The sequence below is a fragment of the Mirounga angustirostris genome, unplaced genomic scaffold (assembly GCF_029215605.1).
Source record: "Mirounga angustirostris isolate CCGP_5_RB_7025 unplaced genomic scaffold, mMirAng1.0.hap1 SCAF_2, whole genome shotgun sequence".
NCBI lineage: Eukaryota > Metazoa > Chordata > Mammalia > Carnivora > Phocidae > Mirounga > Mirounga angustirostris.
Genome location: NW_026991710.1, coordinates 87,804,708 through 87,825,375, shown reverse-complemented (window position 1 = coordinate 87,825,375; position 20,668 = coordinate 87,804,708).

Here is a 20,668-nt window from a genome sequence, read left to right as displayed (position 1 = left end):
GAGAAGATATTTGCAAATGACATATCAGATAAAGGGCTAGTATCCAAAATCTATAAAGAACTTATCAAACTCAACACCCAAAGGACAAATAATCCAATCAAGAAATGGGCGTGGGACACCTGGGTGGCTCAGTCGGTTAAGCATATGCCTTCCGCTTGAGTCATGATCTCAGGGTCCTGGGATCAAGTCCCACATCAGGCTCCTTGCTCGGTGGGGAGCCTGCTTCTTCTTCTGCCTGTCACTCATCCTGCTTGTGCTCTCTCTCTCTGAAAAATAAATAAAATCTTAAAAAAAAAAAAAAAGAAATGGGCAGAAGACATGAACAGACATTTCTCCAAAGAAGACATCCAAATGGCCAACAGACACATGAAAAATTGCTCAGCATCACTTGGCATCAGGAAAATGCAAATCAAAACCACAGTGAGATACCACCTCACACCAGTCAGAATGGCTAAAATTAACAAGTCAGGAAATGACAGATGTTGGAGAGGATGCAGAGAAAGGGGAACCCTCTTACACTGTTGGTGGGAATGCAAGCTGGTGCAGCCACTCTGGAAAACAGTATAGAGGTTCCTCAAAAGTTGAAAATAGAGCTACTCTACAACCCAGCAATTGCACTCCTGGGTATTTACCCCCAAGATACAAATGTAGTGATCTGAAGGGGCACCTGCACCCCAATGTTTACAGCAGCAATGCCCACAATAGCCAAACTATGGAAAGAACCCAGATATCCATCAACTGATGAATGGATAAAGAAGATGTGGTATATATATATACAATGGAATACTACTCAACCATCAAAAAAAAGAAATCTTGCCATTTGCAATGACGTGGATGGAACTGGAGGGTATTATGCTAAGCAAAATAAGTCAATCAGAGAAAGACAATTATCATATGATCTCACTCATATGTGGAATTTAAGAAACAAAACATAGGATCATAGGAGAAGAGAGGAAAAAATAAAACAAGATGAAACCAGAGAGGGAGAGAAACCATAAGAGACTCTTAATCATAGAAAACAAACTAAGGGTTGCTGGAGGGGCAGGGGTGGAGGAATGGGGTAACTGGGTGATGGGTATTAAGGAGGGTACATGATGTAATGAGCACTGGGCACTATATAAGACTGATGAATCACTGATCTCTACCTCTGAAACCTAATAATACATTATATGTTAATTGAATTTAAATTAAAAAATCATTAAAAAATAATTTTCAGGATCAATTACTCCATATTGATGTTGATTAAGCCATTCAAAATATGGTTTGTGATGAAGACAGCACCATATCTTGATCTAATAATCATGTTCTTTGGCATGTTAATGTCCATGTATATCTGTGCTCAAAAACCTCATAACTAGTTTATTAACCAGAAAGGATTAATGGATTTTGAAATTGTTAACAGTGGTTAAGCATACAAGATTAAGATCTGACAGATCCGTGTTCAAATCCCAGTTGCCATAACACTCACCAGGCTACTTAAATTCTCTCAGTCACCATTTCTTCATTTGTGCAATGGTAATTATAAGAGTAAGTATTTCACAGGATTGTTAGAAGAATTGAAAAAAATGCTGCATGAAAAGTGATTAGTACGCTGCCTCATATAATACATGTTAATTATTATTATGTTTTATTTCCTTTCACATTATATGATAAGCATTTTCAAATGGTATTTTCTTTAGGTATTTTCCACTAGAAAGTCTAAGGGACATACAGTTTGATTCAACGGCATTTCTGAAATGCCTTTCACCCAAACTATTGGAATATTTCTTTAAGAAAAAATTTCACAAGAGAAGAATGCAAAAAAAAAAAATATTCCTCCAGGCATGTAGTACTTTTAACAAAATATAAAATTTTTTTCTATCCCTGCATCTGTCCCCAATCCATTGGTACAGTCTGTGCCTCTTTAGCCTTAAAACTAATTTAGCCTTAAAACACACTGAACTTAGTGCTCTCTATGACTCATGCTAAGGAAGACAAGAGAGTATTTGCAAGTCATTATGGATTGTAAATCTGAAATGTACTGGACCAATCTCAAATCTTTTCTTCAGGCTCTAACATATGGCTAAAGCCTAGAGACAGAAAGAGATAGAGCTCTGGGGGCAAACAGAAAGTCAAGTGTATAGAGCCAAATACTGCTAGGGTTCAGGCAGTCTTCCAGAGAACAAATCAAAGTTAGCAATTTAGCAAAACCCAACTGCAGAGAATCTTGAATGTAGTTGTGAGTTTTCCAAGGCTCTCTACTTTTTTGTTTTGTTTTGTTTTGTTTTTGGCTTTATCACTTTTTCCACCAAAGGATTAGTTTCTCATTCCACATCACAAACAGTTTTATATTTGACCTCCTATACCATCTGTTTATAGTACTTTAGTGATAAAACATACTATACCTTATACTAAGGTACTTTTGGTTTTACTAGGCTGTAACTTTTTTTTTTTTTTGAGGACAGTATTATTCCTGATGCGTTTTTGTATCTATTACAGAGCTGGTATCATGCCTTCTAATATTAAAGCTGTTAATCTATATGTTACACTGACATGAGTGGGAAATAATATTGATGAGTTCCTTGAAGTGAGCAAATACCTGGAGCTCATGACACAGTGTCTGGCCTAGAGGACACATTTGTTCTCATAGTAGCTTCTGTGATGGGCTTTGCCATATGAGCATACAGGTGACTCCAGAAATCCAGACATAAGTCTCTATATGGGAATGAGAGTTTGTACCATAAATACTTATTTAATTAGAATGCAAGAATCTTCTATAACTCTAAGATGATTTATATTATTTAAGAAGATTCTGTAAGTCTCATTCCTCTAAAATACTTGAGTCAGCAGAGAACTATTAAAAATTCATGATGACTTAAACCCAAATTATTTCAAATTGTAATATTTTGAAAATAGAAGACATTTCCAAGAAATATTTAAAAAATTCTGCAAATAATTCCCAAATCCTGAGAAAGAAGGTATAAAATTGTTGGTGGAGCGGGGACTGGAAAATATCTGTGTGCTTATGTTTTGGCATCAGCACCAATCATGGTAAAAGAGTCAGTATCTTAGATAAAGTGAGAAAAGGAACTGACAGGTGTCTGCGTCATTCTCACTTTAGGGGTCTTCTCATCTAATTGCCTTGCTTTTCACTTTCCTTTGTCATCCCTAAGAGGTGCAGTTTCCCAGAGGGCTCTCTGTAACTGCGTTACAGTCTTTGGTCTGATGCATAGGCTGAAGCCATGCACAGCACACACTGGAGCTTTTCAGCTCCATTTACCCTGGAGGAATCTCTCAGGACTCCTTGGCCTTGGCTCTGTCACAGAACAATAGTCCTTTGGAAGAAAAGTGCTGGCTGGGTCCCTGTTATCACCTAATTTCCTTTCATTTGATGAAATCCTATATCCCTCTTTCAAGGAGCACTCAACAGTCTGATGTTGAAACAGAGTAAAATGTATCTGTAACTAAAATGTATGTGAAATCACACTTACTCTGTGGCATCCTGGAAAGCATTGGTAGCTCTGGTCACCATGTGTCTGAAAATAGTTCATGAGAAAGGGCTGCTTGATGAAGAAAATAAAAGCCCTTTGCAGTACAGTATAAACAGATTTCTTTAGTCTTGTATCAATGAGACAAGGCTTTGGGAGTGAGAAGAGGTGGGTTTGAGTCAGGTAGGCTTGGAGAATGCTGGCGATCCAATCATCATTTTAAGCTTTGAAGAAATAATTTTAAGATTTCTTAAACCTGTTGATGCCATGCCCCATATCCCCTGGGCCCTCTTGAGTTCACCTGGAGGTATGATGGATGGTTTCCAGTACGCTAACTACTTCTCACCTCCTGTTCTCTACAGCTCTTTTGAGGGTTTTCACCGGAGCCCTGGGAGTCTTCTCTGCTACCTGGAAGTACAGAAGAATTAAGACTCCCAAGGACAACCCTTAATCTATGGGGATGGGAATTGGGGAAATATGCTCTTTCTTCCAGTCCTATGGTGGGAATGTTCAGAAGCATGTTCCACGTAGTTTCTCAGACGGTCTCCAACAACACTGAGCCTGGGTTGCCCATCAGGGCTAACCCACTCCCTAACACAACCTATATTGAATTTTTCCCTTCCCTGTCTCACTTTCCCTGTTCTCTCACTCCTGCTTCTGAGGGTCACTTGCCAAAGAAACTACCTGCACCCAAGTCTTTGTCTTGGAATCTGCTTTGAAAAGAACCCAAACTAAGACATGGTCCTAACTATGTATTTAACTGACACTGAGACTCTGAGGAGGTTATTTTATTTTTCTGGGTCTAATTTTTTTGACCTATTCAATGAAACAGTTGGGCTGAATTGAGAATTTTCCTACTTATTTAGCTGCAGAATTCTTTTTTTTTTAAATCAAATTAAATCATAAACAGAACCTTAAAAATATAAAAATAGAAGCAATAAACATGTTTCTTAGGTAATTTAGAGATTTTTGTCTGTATGTCTATATTTTGTCTATAATTATTTATAGATCACTGAGACATAATCTTGGGTTCTTATGATTCTTTGCAGCACAATTTTAGAATCAGTGGACTAGATGATCTTTAAGGCTCATGGAAAACTTAAAATTCTGGGATTCTACCTGTGGATAAAGGTTCTTGAGGAGCTCTCTACCTCTATCTTAACCTCCAGATTATTTCCCAAACTCCAAATTCACAGGGATCCAGTTTAGAATCTTTCTTCCCCATACCGTTTATCTCCCCATCACCTCATGGTTATATGTGAACACATGTGTATGTGCATATTTACATTTTACAACAAAACCAAATCAATAATATAATTGTGGCATGCCGTGGTTTCCCGAGAATTTTAGTACAAAGACTATAAATTTTGATTATATACTGACTGCATATGAGAGCAAAAAGGTAATCCTCATAAAAAAATTTTTTAGTTCATTATAGGACTTTCAAATTTTTTCCCTACTATTTCATTTATAAGAACACATTCAGTAATATTTTTTAGCTTTAACACAGATATGACATAAATATGAATTTTATAAACATTTAGTGAATGTATGTGCTATAAAATATATATATTTTCCTCCCAAATCTTAACTCCTGGTCATTTATATAATTCTTAAAAGTTGTTTTCCTTTCTGCACAAAGGTATTTTGACTAGAGTTTTAAAATAAGATGATTTTTTTTTCCTAGAAGTATCCACATGCCTCTTTATTTCCTCCTTTCCCATACTTTCTGCCTAAGCTGGGATCTAGACTTTCATCAGCCTGTCTTCCTCTATTAATTTCCTTAGAATACTTTAGTACATCCCATTGTCCTTCCAGGTAAACCACTAAAACTGCAACCACTTGCTTTTCCTGGGCCTGCTTCCAGCACTTCTTTCACCTAGCCAATCTTTCTAGGGACCCTTTCTCCTCATCTCTTAAACCCTGAACTTGTGCTTAACTTGTAGAATTACACAGGGGAAAAAAAGTCCTTTCTTGCATTTTTATTTTCTGGAGGAATAGCTGTTCTCTCATTTCCATTTCTCATCAAATTTTTGCCTTTGTAATCATATAGTCACCTCCCTCCTTTCCTTCCTTCCTCCCTTCCTCCCTCCTTTCCTTCCGCCCTCCTCCCTCCTCCCTCCCTCCCTCCCTCCTTCCTCTCTTTTTTTGAAGGTGAATTGGACAGAGGATCCAGTTTGAAGGACTAAATTTGGAGAAGAGACAGAATAACATCGCTCAATTTTCTGGCAAATATGCATATCCATTAACATGTATACAAGTTCTGTTAGGAAGGATTATTTTCCCCAAATATAGTTACTAGTAATGTTAGTTTGGCATTTCTTGGTGAAGCTGAAAGTCAGTAAGAAAGAGAATAACTTTTTTTTTTTTTAAAGATTTTATTTATTTATTTGACAGAGAGATAGCGAGAGCAGGAACACAAGCAGGGGGAGTGGGAGAGGGAGAAGTAGGCTTCCCGCCGAGCAGGGAGCCTGATGCGGGACTCGATCCCAGGACTCTGGGATCATGACCTGAGCCGAAGGCAGACGGTTAATGACTGAGCCACCCAGGAAAGAGAATAACTTATATACTCATCTTAACCCAGCCAGTGTATCCCATATTTCTGGGGGACTTGATGGCTGTAAGTTCCTTTTACAAGTTCTTTACTTACTCAACGATTTTTTTATAGTGTTCAAAGCTTTGAAATACAGGACAGCGATGTGTCAGACATAACATTTTAGAGATCACATCTTTCCCTCTCCTTAGCAGGGCTTTTCTTGAGCCCTGCAGCTGTGTGTGTTGCCATTTAATTTCATTTTTTTGTTTCTTGAGCTCCATCTTTTCTTTCATAAGAGGTGTACACTACTGTATGACTTCATCTAGATGCATTCCTTATCGAAACCACCCAGGCTGTGGAATGTGGGCCTCTTGTCTCCCACACCCGACCTGTAAGTTCCTGCAGGGGTGGAGCTCATCTCCCAGAACTAGGCAATATGTTGGGTGCATAATAGTCCTTAATATATGCTGGCTGAATAAATCATCAAATTTCTGGAACATATGTTTTAGGAGTTGCTTTTGGATGAGGCTTTATTAAGAACTTTTCTGAATGGCTTGAGATTTCGTGATTTGGCTGTTTTTCAGTGTTTTTTGTTATTTCCAGTTCCATGTATGAATTATGTATCTGAAATTTCTCTCCTACTGTGCTTGGCTTTGATGGCATCCCAAGCTTTGAGTTTGCCATCTTTCTTTGTCAGACTATACTTTATCTCATTCTTGGTCTGGCTTCTCCACCTCGGACACTCATGTGAAAAACAAAATCCCTTTCATTTACATTTCTCCTGTCATGTGCTTCCCCATGTTTAGTTGTGCTCATATCAAGTGTCAGCCCACACCCTGTCGAGATGACCAAAGGCTCTGTGATAGATGCCAGGGTGGTGGTATACTTACCGCAGACTCGTTTGGGGGCATTCCAATGAGGGAAACAACTATTTTCTTTCCTGATTTAGTTCCAAGGTCCTTCAGCAAATTAAGCCAGTATGTCTCTGCATTGTGTTTCATATTATTTCTGGGCAGGAATCACTACTGATGTGTTATTCCTTTTCATACCGGGGCTCCTAACAGTTGGCCAACACGTAGCCATAGGTACAGCAGTTGACAAGTTTCATATGTGTTTCCTCATTTGCTTCTTTATATTTTTCCCTTTCGTGGAACTTCTCTTGAAACATTTTTTTCTAAGTTGTCTTTGTATTTTTTGTTTGTTTGCTTGTTTTTTACGACACCTACTAAAAGATTTTGCCGTGTCAGGATCTCAGGATGGTGGGCAGTCCCCAGGACCCTGAGAGTCCCATATTGTCATCATCCCTTTGGGGCACTGGGAATAGAGAGGTGGCCCTGGAATTTTTTACATTTGTTCTCTTCCTGTTTCGCTCATCAGCTCAGTTTGCCTATGTAGATGACAACAAGGTTGGGCAGGACCTTTCCATTCTTATTAGTTCTATTTTTAGATGGGGACAGGTGACAACAATAAAAACAACTATTTCCCGCATGCAGACTCTGTACCAGGCAAAATTTTATGTGCTTTACATCCATTGTTTCTTTAATTCCCACAGCAACCATATGTGCTAAGTATTATTCACCCAACCTCTCCAGAAGTTTGTGGGTGCTCTTCTTGTCAACTTGCTAACCTGGGATTTCCTGCTCATTCCTGCCTTATGTTAGTATAACATGTGATGTCATGTAATATGTCATACATATGATATATTGTTATGTAATTTTCTATGCCTTAATGCTAGGACAATCTTCTCCTCATTTTTACAACGTCATGTTTATTACATGCCCTATTGATTGACAAAGGTCAAGAGGGGGATCAGAACTAGTCATATAATTTCATTTTCCTATTCAGTGGTTTTGATGTTGCCTATAAATCTAAAATGGCAAAGGGAAGAAGGGGGAAAATGGCCTGTGGAACTTTTTCTCTCCATTCTAAGGATCCCATACTCCTCTTTCTTTTCTCTCCTCTCATCCTAATCCCAAACCCAAATTCGTAACCCTGTCACCCCCCCTTCCACATATGCCATGCTTGGGAGGCAGGCTTTTCTCAACATGAGTTTTAAACACACAACTTACTGTGAATTCTCTTGGCTAGTCGATGAAGAATCTGAGGAACAGAGTGGTGAAACAACTTGCCAGTTCATTGAAATATGCCGGAGAAATGCATGAGCTGTGGGGCTTATCCTCCTTGAGGTCTCGCTCAAATATTACTCCCTGTTGGGAATCTTCCATGAGGCCCCCTCTGCTTTCTTGGAAGGCAGAGCTATTCCCCCTGCCTGTTATCTCATGTCACTTTATATATCCCTCAGCACAGCATTTATCTCAGGATATTGTGACTTGAGGTTTATTTCTCTTCCCTATTAGATGGTGAGATCCTTTATGGGAAACACTGTGCCATTTATCCATGCGTCTCCTGGGCCCAGAACAGCACTTGGCAGGTTGCAGGTGCCAGACAAGAGTTTGTTCTGGGAATGACTGCAACCATGCTGTGCAGTTGGCTGCTATTTTTATTCTTGTACCCTGGGTACTGCTTCCTATGGATCCTGTTGTTCAGTGGGTATTGATATAGGAGGGTAGTCCTACTGAGGCACTATGGATTCTGGCTACAGAAGTTTAATCACCAAGATTCCATTTTCAAGTTAAGAACCTCGAGTTAAAAACAGCCCTAATCCACTCATGTTATGGAATCTCCTTTGAAAAAACTATGAAATGACTTTAAACATGAAGGTCAAATTTCAAAATAAAAGTTCAGTTTTCTGGTCAGTATTTTCTTAAGGCAGCGAGAATTTAGTGTATTCGCACATAAAACCACATACACACACTCACACAGGCATCTGCTGCTTGAGGTCATTTTATGTGGTTATATCAACTTTCAAGGTACATATGAAACATTACCAAATTGTTTACATCAGTGGACTTCTGACATGATTTCAGCTTGACCTGTGGCACATTTCCCCGTGTAGGCACAGAAAGAGACACACCTCTATCCCAGATTTGAACTCACAAGCAGAAGTAAGTTATTAGAGGAGTCTGAAGAGAAGCAAAAGAGAAATAGCTATGCTTCCAATAGAAGAAAGAGAGCAAACGTTGATTTAATCAATTGACTTACTTTTAAGTAAGAGAACAGATGTTTTCTGTTAGGTCCCTGGTGAAAATTCAGTAGGCGCCAATGATACTTTAGGACCAGTGGCTTCTGATAAAATGTGAAACGAAGGTCTGGGCTGTTCTTGCTAAATGGGCTCTTGCACAGCAGGCCTGTCACTGTGGTGCGATTTTTCTCTTGAGCAGGAGTTCGTTCGTTCTTTCTTCTTTATGCTTTCGTGCATTGTCTTTCACTGCCCACTCACTTTTGCTCTTTATCCCTTAGCATAGGGAAATCATATTCCCTTTTTATACTGTTACGTTGTTCAACAATAATAATTGTGAAGAATTTCATTCTCTGCCTAGAAAGAGCTCTCTGAATCCTGCATTTTCTGGCCCAGTAGAAGCCCCCGTGGTATGTGCCGATTTCACCTGGGTCACAGCCTCCTCTTTGAGCCATCGAGTTCGAAGAGTGGTTGAGGTGCTAGTTACCCTGATGTTGTCTTCATAACCTGTCCCCCCAGGCTTGTTATGGAAACACTAGCCAGAACCCCCCCCCTCACTAAAACTTCGAAGGGGTCCTCCAAAGGTTTCTAAGATTCTACATTCCCCAAGATCCAGCTTTTCTTTTTCAGCTTCTTGGAAATTCCTTGTAGTAATATGAGCCTTTTCCTTCTCATAAATATTCCAGTGATGTTAATATTCTTGGAAGTTCTTTACCAAATACAATTTGTTACTATGCTTTTAAGCAGTAGGGCATCTTCTTTGTCATTCTTTTTGCCCAGATAGCCCCCATCTCACCTACCATTTGACGAACAGCTCTGCTGGGCTATAAACTGCTTATGATCAGGGAATGTCCTGTACCATCTTGGATCCCCTGGCAAGCATGGTTCCTAGTACACAGTGGGAGTGCAGTAAACGCTTGCTGAATGAAGCCAGATAGCTCCCTTATAATCACTTACTGGAACCCATGTGAAGCTAGGAAACTCCCTACTGAGGAACTCAAGATGGCCGAATAACCAAAGAAATGTGTTCCTTGCTCATAGTTTTCGTAAATGAATTCTTCCATCTCACCTATGTGTTTTGTATTATCTGATGATCTTGGTCTATATATCCATTTGCTTACAACCAGTTTATTAACACACAAAAATGATAATATCTAGAACTAGGCAGTGACTATTTTTGTAGAATAAACTAGTCTTGAAAACTGATATCATGGCATTAGCAGGCTAAAAAATAAAATATTACATTTTATGGGAGATAGGATGAGTGACCAATCTCTGATACCTGTCCAGCAGAGATTGGCACCTACTGGGAATGGCATCTCATTGTTTGACTCACTTAAATGGAGGGGATGATGAAATGGATAGCATTAAGACACATGGAAGCTCTTCCATGATTCCTTTCTCAATGCAGCTGTCTCAGGTCTGTTCTGATTTTCACCCCTCGGTGTCATCCTTTATCCTGTCCCTCAGACTAAAACATCTGTGGTAGGAGCAGGAGAGTGTTTCTGAGGCAGGAGCCTGAGGAATGCTTATTTGAATGGGGCTGACTTCTTACCCTCCCCAAGGGGCAGAGGTGTTGATAGTTTCCATCAGTAATGACCTCATAGGAAAGTCGTGTGCATCTCAAAAGCCACCACCACAGCTGGCACTGATTCGGGGGGGAAGCTGGAGTCTGAGTCTAGGTGATCACTGAGACAGAGCTACACTGTTGCCTTTCTAGGTGATCTGTCGGCCCTGTTCTGGAAGCAGATTGGGGAAAAACATGGAAGAAGGCTCTTTTTAAACCAACTCTGCCCTCTGGAAACAGAGCACCTGATTTCCCAGCCTTAAACTATTTAATGTCCATAATTTAGAAATATTAAAATAACTTCCCTCCTTTCCTCCTTCTTAAAAACCCACATTTAATTACTCTTAACTTGCAGGTTCACTCAACCCAGATATGGTGAGCACTACCATGAGGTAAGCCCTTGTGGGGCAACAGGAATGCAATGGAGAACAAGCCAGAGTTGCTCTGCCCTTGCGAAGCTTTTAGTCTGTGAAAGACAGGTCTCAATCAAATCATCACACAGCTAGCTATACAGAGATCAGTGCTCTGAAGGGAGAGTATACGACAACAAATTTCTTTTTTTTTTTTTTTAAGTTTTTATTTAAATTCCAGTTAGTTAACATACAGTATAATATTAGGTTCAGGTGTACAATATAGTGATTCAACACTTCCATACAACACCCCGTGCTCATCACAACAAGTGCACTACTTAATCCCCATCACCCATCCCCCCATCTACCTCCCCTCTGGTAACCATCTGTTTGTTCTCTATAGTTAAGATTCTGTTTCTTGGTTTGCCTCTCTCTCTTTTTTCCCTTTGCTCATTTGTTTTGCTTCTTAAATTCCACTATTGAGTGAAATAATATGGTATTTGTCTTTCTCTGACTTATTTCGCTTAGCAAAATACTCTATAGCTCCATCCATGTCATTGCAAATGGCAAGATTTCATTCTTTTTTATGGCTGAGTAATATTCCATTGTATAAATTTTTTTTTAAAGATTTTATTTATTTATTCATAAGAGACAGAGAGAGAGAGAGAGAGAGAGAGGCAGACTCTCCGCTGAGCAGGGAGCCTGATGCGGGACTCCATCCCAGGACCCTGGGATCATGACCTGAGCCGAAGGCAGACGCTTAACCATCTGAGCCACCCAGGCACCCCCATTGTATAAATATTTTTATAGTTTAGGGCCAGGAAAGGATTGTGGGAGGTACAACTTTTGAAAGCAAAACAGAAGTTAGCCAGATGAAGGGTGTGGACAGACCTTTCCATGCAACTGAGGCCTGTGGCAGGAAGCAGCGTGGAATATTCAAGAAATATGCAAACATGGTTTCCATGAATTCTTGGTAGGTAGGCAGGTGCAGACAATGCAGATACTTGCTCTCTGTCTCTCTTTGACAACCCTGCTGTGGTTTCAACTCCCCTCCAGTGTGGCACTGACATATCCAACCCCCAGTGGAGGGCAGGGCTGCTGGATAAGCATGTGACCATGCTAAGCCTTTGCTTCTTCCTAGCACAGTGTAAGGAACAGTCCTTGAACATATGAACCACCAAAACTGATAAAACTTTTCACAGAATTAAAGGATACTTTTCATAGAATTTAATCATCCCAGCTGAGATCTCCCTGGATCACCAGTCCTCAGTGGCCTGCCAGTTGGCTGCCGATGCATGTGCAAACCAAGACCACTCAGCCGAGTCCAGCATAAATTGTTAACAGCAGAACTGTGAGCTAAATAAATGGTTCTTTTAAGCCACTGAATTATAGAATAATGTTATACAGAAAAACATTTCCCAGTAGTAATCTATTCTACCTTATTTAATAATTTTTAATTCACAAAGTGTGAATAGAACAGTAAATTATTAAATAGATAAAAATAGGTTGAACATCTTGTATATTGTGTATTATTGTGTGCCTTCTATATGCAAACCAATATTTCAGGTTTTAATGGGATACATGGGTAAATAAGATATAGTCTCTGTCTATAAAGGAATGTGATAAAACTCCTAAGAGGAAGTAAACAAGTGCATATACAAGGCCAAAAAGTACTAAATTTAGCACAAGATTCCAAATAGGTGTGATAGTTAAGTGCAGCTTTAAGATCCCATTTTCTCATTGGTTGATGGTAGATTATCTTCCAATACAAGAAAATGGTATGGAGTGACCCCACAGCAGAAGAAACTTTGAAGTCAGTTCCAAGTGGGATGGTCTGAGGGTCTTTCCTGAAAGCAGTAGGTGACCTCAGCTCCTCAGTATCTAGTACTGCTGTGGCCAGGAGTAGGACCTACTATTAAAAATGCTATCTTTTATCATATTATGGAATTGGGAACAATGATTTCACAGCACAAGTCATAATGCATACTAAAATTTTAAGGTATTGAAGAAGCTTTTGTGAAGGCTCCACCACTGTGAGTTTTATTTCAAGTTGATCCAAATTCAAGTTCTAAGATTTTTTTGTCTGAGGACATATTGACTGATAAGAAAAAATGACTCTACATTTCCAACAAATGCTAAATAGCTCAGCATTTCCCCATATTATGGTATTCTGAGGATGATTTCAGTGACCCGTATTTGTTCCCAAAGCAACATAGGGACTCAAAATCATTGAAAATTTGAATTAACTTTAAAGCTTTTATTTTTGTCAGAAGTGAAAGAATGAACATTTGACTGATTTTTGTTGGTTCCATATTTCAGTAATCTCTTATGTATCCAAATGGTTAGAGAATGGGTTATCCTGACTTAATTAAGTATTATGACTAACGAAGGATGAATATTTACTATATATTTATAGTTTACCTAACATGAACCATAAGAATTCAATAATGCGAATGCTAAAATAATAGTCAAGTTTGATTTTTTGTTCTAGTGATTAAAGTTCCTTGCGTAACACTATAAGCAGCATATTTTTGGCATTTCTGGATGTTTGTATTCCATATAATCATGTTTCCCACAAAAAGCTGGCACATATATTATGCCCACACAACCAGAAATGCTATAATCATATAATTATAAATAATCCTGAATTTTTCACTTTTGTTTTACATGGTAGCACATGGTGCCTAATTGTCAAAACAGGAAGTTAACATATAATGTAGAATGTCTCTTCTTGTATTGAAAATAATTTATCTTCTCCAGATGTACAACAAACCTTTTATATGCTTTTTCTATTTTGTCTGTAACCATGTAGTCATGCATGCCACAAGTTTCAGGTTGTTTTGTTTTGTTTTGTTTTGTTTTGTTTTGTTTTAAAGATTCATTTGGAATTAAAATAGTCTAACAGAGAAAGAGTTCAAATATCATTCAGCCGAAAGTCAGAAAGTCAAGTCAAATTATACATAGCCAGCTTAAAACTCAGGCCAAAGCGAAAAGATTTCTACCATTACAGCATGGTTTTGCAATAAAGGTAATATTTTAATGAGATGGGTCTCTCTTCTTTGTGAAGCCAAGAAATCAAGAAAAACTTATGATATTTTATGCAAAACATTTATGATTTAAAAATGTGGGTGCTGTATTGAAGTTAGTTGATAGAGTAAGACTCCAGGAGGCACCAGGTAAAAAAGGTACCATTGTCATTATTATGTCTATTCTCAGGATAAGTCAGGGACAGCTGGAAACTTCATTCAACCAACCAATTAACGAAGCAGCTGCTCAGTGAACTATGTTCCAAAGATGTTGAACACCATGCATGTGTTCCTAGCTTGCTCCCAGACCACAGCAGGTTAGTACAAAGCCAAAGGCCTTCAAGCACTCAATTCATGGCAGTTGAGTTTAGTTGAGTTAAATGGTATGTATGACTTAGCCACTAAGTAGCTGTGTGTCTTTGGGTAATTAATTCCTTTAGCTTCTCTGGGGCTCTAAAATGTGACAACATTTTGAATTATAAAATTATAAATCTTCTTGGGACCCACAAATCATCAAAGTCAAAACATGTTCTTTATTTTCTTTGGGACCAAGTATCCTTTTGAGGCAACAGAGGAAATATCCTGTACATTTGCTAGGCTGTACAGTTGTTCCATTTATTAGTATATCACCTAGCATGACCTTGAGGACAGGTAGGTACTCCAGAAATAAGTTCTGATTATTTGACACCTTGTGATTTACTTCTCTTAGCAGTTAAAAGTGTTATCAGACATGGTCTCAACTGTGAACTTCTCTGGCTTTTGCTTCTCTTCAAAGGTCACATAGAGCTTGTGGATATGGCCTCTAGTGCTTTTAATTTAGATTATTTAATGCATATACTAATTAGTATGTATAATGTGAGCTTCCTTTTTGAAAAACATCCTGGGAGGCTCTTGGGCTATGATATGGCAAGAATTGTCTGAGACCCCCACAGGCTATAGCAAGTAAATGGAGGATTGAAGAAAGTGACAATGTTTAAGATACGAGTTTTTCTCATATATTATCTAATTTAATCCTTAAAATAGGCCTATAAGGTAGATGTGATTATCCCTATTTTACAGGAAAGGAAAATTTCAGATAGATTATTGCTCATTCATTTATTTATTTGATGTGTATTTATTAAATGCCTACTCTAGGCTAGACACTGCTCTAGGTATGGGGCAAACGCAGTAGGGTTAGGGGGAGGAATAAGATCCTTTCATCTATAGGATTGCATTCTTGGGAGTGGTGGTAGCAGGAGACGTTAGCATTAAACAAGTAGCAAATCCCTAAGCAAATAATTCCAGATACTATTAAGTTTATGAAGACGATACAAGGTAATGTGATAGATTGGCTGGGGGGGGGTGGTGAACATAAGAGGGGGGTAGGGGGGCCCTCAACTCTGACATCTGAGTTGAGATCTAACTTGCCTAAGTGGAATAATTAGGATTTATACTTATGACTCTCCTAGTGTTAGATACTCTAATAACACTTATTTTAATAACATTTGCTATGGACATTAAAATACTAAAATGTTTATATTAATAACAGAAAAATCAAAGAATTCTGTAAGTGCCTATATCTTGCCTCCTCTTGAAATTATTAAGGTCAAATAAAAAAATGAAAGGAATGTAAAAGCTATAAAGAATTATGCACATTAAAGCTTTCTTATTGTGTGCCCTTGCAGTCTGGCATGGAATGCATGCTGAGAGAGGAAAAAAAGAAAGGGAATGAAACATGCATGCAATTTCAGTGAAGAAATGAGGAGTGTAGTGATTTAGTCATAGATAAAATGTAGTAGCATTTATTCTCTTTCTCTCCCATATGTCTTGAAGAAACAACCTTCCAAAGATGAAAGTTTATTCTTTTTTCAAAGGTGAAAGTTTAAATCATTGATAATCCATCACCAACTGAAAATGATGGTTAATATTTCAGTATATTTCTTTCTAGGACTTTTTTTAAATTAATGTTTTATCATGAGTTTTTTTCTCATGTTATTTAAACTTCATGAGACGTAACTTTTAATGGTGCCAGAATAGTCCATCATATGGCCATACATTAACATATTTGACCATTCCCCTATACTGAACATTTAGCTTTGTCTATTTTTTTTTGCATTTTACATAATGCTGAAATGATCCTCATACATATTTCTATGCTTGCCTTATAATGTTCCTTGGATAGATTACTAAAGTAAAATGGTTGTCAAAAATAGTAAATTTTGGGGGCACATGAGTCACTCAGTCAGTTAAGCATCCGACTCTTGGTTTTGGCTCAGGTCATGATCTCAGGGTTGTGAGACTGAGCCCCACATTCGAGCTCCATGCTCAAGTCTGCTTGAGATTCTCTCCTTCTTCCTCACCTCTGCCCCTCCCCCTACTTGCTCTTTCCCTCTCTCAAATAAAAAATAAATAATCTTAAAAAAATAGTAACTTTTTAGTCAAAAATATAAAATTTCATTCATAATGTTGCTGGGGTAATTTCAGACTCTCTTGCAAAGTCAAGTTTGACATTCTATTTCATCCCGTGCTATTTTGAGTAATAGTCTAGCAAGTGAAAGTTTTGACTTATAATTAAAAGTCCCAGTGGGAGCTGATGGTCTAAACATCTCAAGTCTGATTTGTTCATTATTCTGTTAATGAAGCTTTATTTTAGCCAAACTTTGAGCCCATGTCCAATCATATTGATATTCACAGAATAATACTGGGACACTGCAAAATCCTAATCAATCATTAAAAGTGAATAACTTACATTCAGTAGGGTTTTGTATTATGTATTTATAATATTATATATTATTTATATAGAACTGTACTTGTAATTTTCTAACTCTTACAAAATAACAGTTCCTTTATGTGTATATGGTACCTTTTGATTACTCATAATAGTCAGTTGGTCATAAAAGCCCAGTCCCTAAATTTAGGTTTAACAACAGAGTTTATTACATAGCATAATGCATTTTGTTCCTACATAATTAAGCAGAATTCTTTATTCTGTATTAGGTGAGTCATGCCCTCCTCTGCCATTTTACTTTCCCAAAATAAACTTTTTACAATTTTGTTTAAAATATTCTTTATTTATACTGAGGTCTGTCAGAATAGCCACGAAGCCTGTCAGATGGCCTTAAGGGATTAGCAAATTATAATTTAACTGAAAAATGGCAATTTTAGCAGATCTGTGTTCTCCTCTGGAGGCTAAAAAATATGCATCAACTACACTAAGAAAAGGGATGTTTAGTTGAAACTCATCCAAACAATCTGAAACCCCTAGATGAAAATCTTGAAGAAAAGAGATTTTCCACAGATTTCTTCTTTCCTCTTGCTCACTTTTAGATACTTTAGGAACATAGAATCAATAGCCCATCTGACTTTGAAACTGCCTGAGGTGGGAGCTTGAGCAGCAAACTGTCTTAGTGAGGGAAAGGGAGAGACAGAGAAGATGCCATTAGAAATAATTTGAATGAAACTGATACTTACAGTCAAGAGAGAAAGGCAGGAAAGCATATTGTATCTTAAATGAGATATATTTGGAATGATTTGCAATGTATAAGGAAATTTAGATACATGAAATTGAGCATTACATAGCAGATGAAAGCATAAATTACCCAGTATCACTTCCATCCTTTGTCCATTTGCATTAGGTAATGTGTCCATTTGCATTAGGTAAATGTGTAACATTTCACTCAATGAGCTTATCTTTAAGTGAGGCTATAGGAGAAATGATTTCCTTTAAAATAGCCTATTTTACATTTAAGATTTCTTTCAAAGTCCAAATTGAACAGAAGCTCAGTTCTTTTAAGGTAGGACATATCATGTGATGGAATGACTGAGTGAGATTGTGAATAGCGATTTTCCATTTACTGATACGGGACTGTATGAAAGTCAAATCACATTTCTGGACCCATTATTTCCCTCTCTTTAAATTGATAGGATTGGAATAGATAATTTATTTTTAAGATCACTTTTATTACCTACCCCTTAAAAAATTTAAACCCCCAAATTTATAGTTACCTGATATATCTTTTTCTCCATCTCATTGTTCTGCTTACTCTCTCCTTCCTCATATTTTTTATTTAAAACTGTTGCATGTTTGATTCCTTCATCAGTGGTAAAAAATAAATTTATGAATCCTCTCATCCCAATTAATTTCCAATGTACTTGAGTAGAGGGGATCTTTTGTTTCTTTTGTGCCTTCACATAATGTCTAACTGTATTTCTGCATAGAGGAGTTCCCAGACCTGTTTTTAACTGACTGACCAATGTCTTTACAAGTTCCCAGTGGAGCAGAATAAATAGAATAAATAGATGCATATGTAAGATCATTGAATCTATATTGTTTCATTTACATGTGTGGTGAGTTTCTGAGGTCATATATCCAGATTCTAAATCTTAGAGAGATCAGGGTCATTGTCTTTTGCTTCTTAGAGTTTTTTTTAATCAAGCTCAACAAACTACCCGTTTTATATTTCCACTGCGAGCTGGGAGAAGTGCTCAAGATTAAAACAAAAAGACAAAACAGAAAAGGTGTAACTATGATCTCATTGGGCACTGAGGACTGACAGCATGGAGAACTGTTTTCCTAATGAGAAGCCCTCCTCTGGGTGCTCTCCCTGGGGTCACTGAAGGACAGGGCTGTGCTTAACTATACTTGCCACTAGAGGTCAGTGCTGACCATTCAAAGCTGAAGCAATTGGCCTTGAAGTCCATTAAGTTAGAAGAGATTTAAAGTTCCTTTGTGTCATTGGTTGGGATTAAATGGATGCTGGATCCATTGTGAACTGTGTATTATGTGCAGGCCTTAATAGAAATAATTTTAGCTTCATTGATGATTATATTCAAGAATATTATTTGGATTACTTCTTATTACTGGATATAAATCAACTGTTTTAGGAACTAACAAATTCCTGCTTTTTGGGATATCTCAGCAGGCCCTAGGTTTCCCTACTTTCTTGTCTTTTAAAATGTTGTAATCAGCATCAATCTATAAGTAAATGTAGGGTAAATGTAGAGGACAGGGTGGTGGTATTTGAGGTACCTTGATAAGGTTCTTGTATTCCCACACAATCTAAAAGACGTCCATTTTTTCTGCTATGGAAGCTTGTCATTCTGTTACTAGGCAGTAGTCCTTTTGAGCCAAAACACTTTCCTACAGCTCTTCTTACTACAAATATTTGTTATTTTCATGTCATATGACAGGAACTGTGCCTTGAACTTGAGCTTCAAGAATTCACTTATTTAAGTATTTCCCTGGGGATGTAATGCTGGGCATAGTTTCCAGTTTACATTTACTTGACAAAGCTCATTTGGTTTTTTAATTGTGCCTCATTGAGCTATTGTTCTAGATCAGCCTTGGCTGTAAAAGCAGGAACAAATAACTAATCTACTTTTCATGAAGTATTTCTTGCATATATTTTCTCATTTAATGCACGCAACTCCCAAGATAGGGGATTGCTTGTTATCTTCATTTTACAGGTGAAGGAGATTGAGGTTCAGAGTTTAACTTGCTCAGGATCACACAGTTTTAAGAGAAATGGTCAGGATTTGAATCCAGGCTTTCTCCAAAGCCTATGTTTTTTCCTAAGTATAAAATTGCCTACTATGGTATACATAATAAAATTACTACCTATCTCCTACCTCCCTCCCCCATTTCTCTACCCCTGCTGGACACCTTTGCATCAAATATGTTCAGGAGTTGATGACTTCTAATATCTACTATTCTAGTGTGCTATTCTAATGAGAAAGTGTCCTGACCCCAATCCATTTGTTAACATAGTTTAATGTCAATTACGGGAGGTCTGGCATTGAGTCTAAGCATTTGATCATTGTAATGCACTTCCAAGTGTCCTTATAGTTAACTGGAACTCTAAAAGCTGAAGGCCCGCATTAGCTTGGGCTGCCATCATAAAATACCAGAGATTGGGTGGCTTAAACAATAGGAATTTATTTCTTACAGTACTGGAGGCTGGAAAACAACCAATTTGGTTCCTCAGTGAGGGCTCTCTTCCTGGCTTCCAGATGACCACCTTCTTACTGTGTCCTCATATAGTGGAGAGAGAGGAAACAACCTCTCTGGTGTCTCTTCTTGTACGTGCACAAATACCATCATAAGGGCCCCGCTCTCATGACCTCTCATCTAAATCCTAATTACTTCCCACAGTCCCATTTCCACATAGCATCACATTGGGGGTTAAGTCTTTGACACATGAATCTGGGGGGATACTACTCGGACCATAGCAACCTTGAATATTAAATACTAGCTATTTTATCATATTCAAAATACGAAGAGGGAAACTTTGGAAGGGGAAATTTTGGATAGGCATTTTACTTTTGTTCTCATTCTCTATAATTTGGTGGAAATGGTAGTGATGTAGCAATTTTACTCCATTAGTCACTGAGCTTCTTGAGAACAGCGCATGTGTCATTCATTTATATATGACCAATAGCTACATGTTAATTGGCATATGCATGTTGAATAAGCCAGTGATCTGCTAAAGAACAGTATCACCAAACCTGCCTTTCTGGAGTGGAAAGTTGTGAGGATTATATCTAGGTTTCTTGTAATTCTCAATTTTCATGTTCTTTTTAAAAATAAATTTAGACCAAGTTTATTGAAGTATGATTTATGTACAGTAAAATTTATATTTTTATGTGTATAGTTTGATTTTTTAAA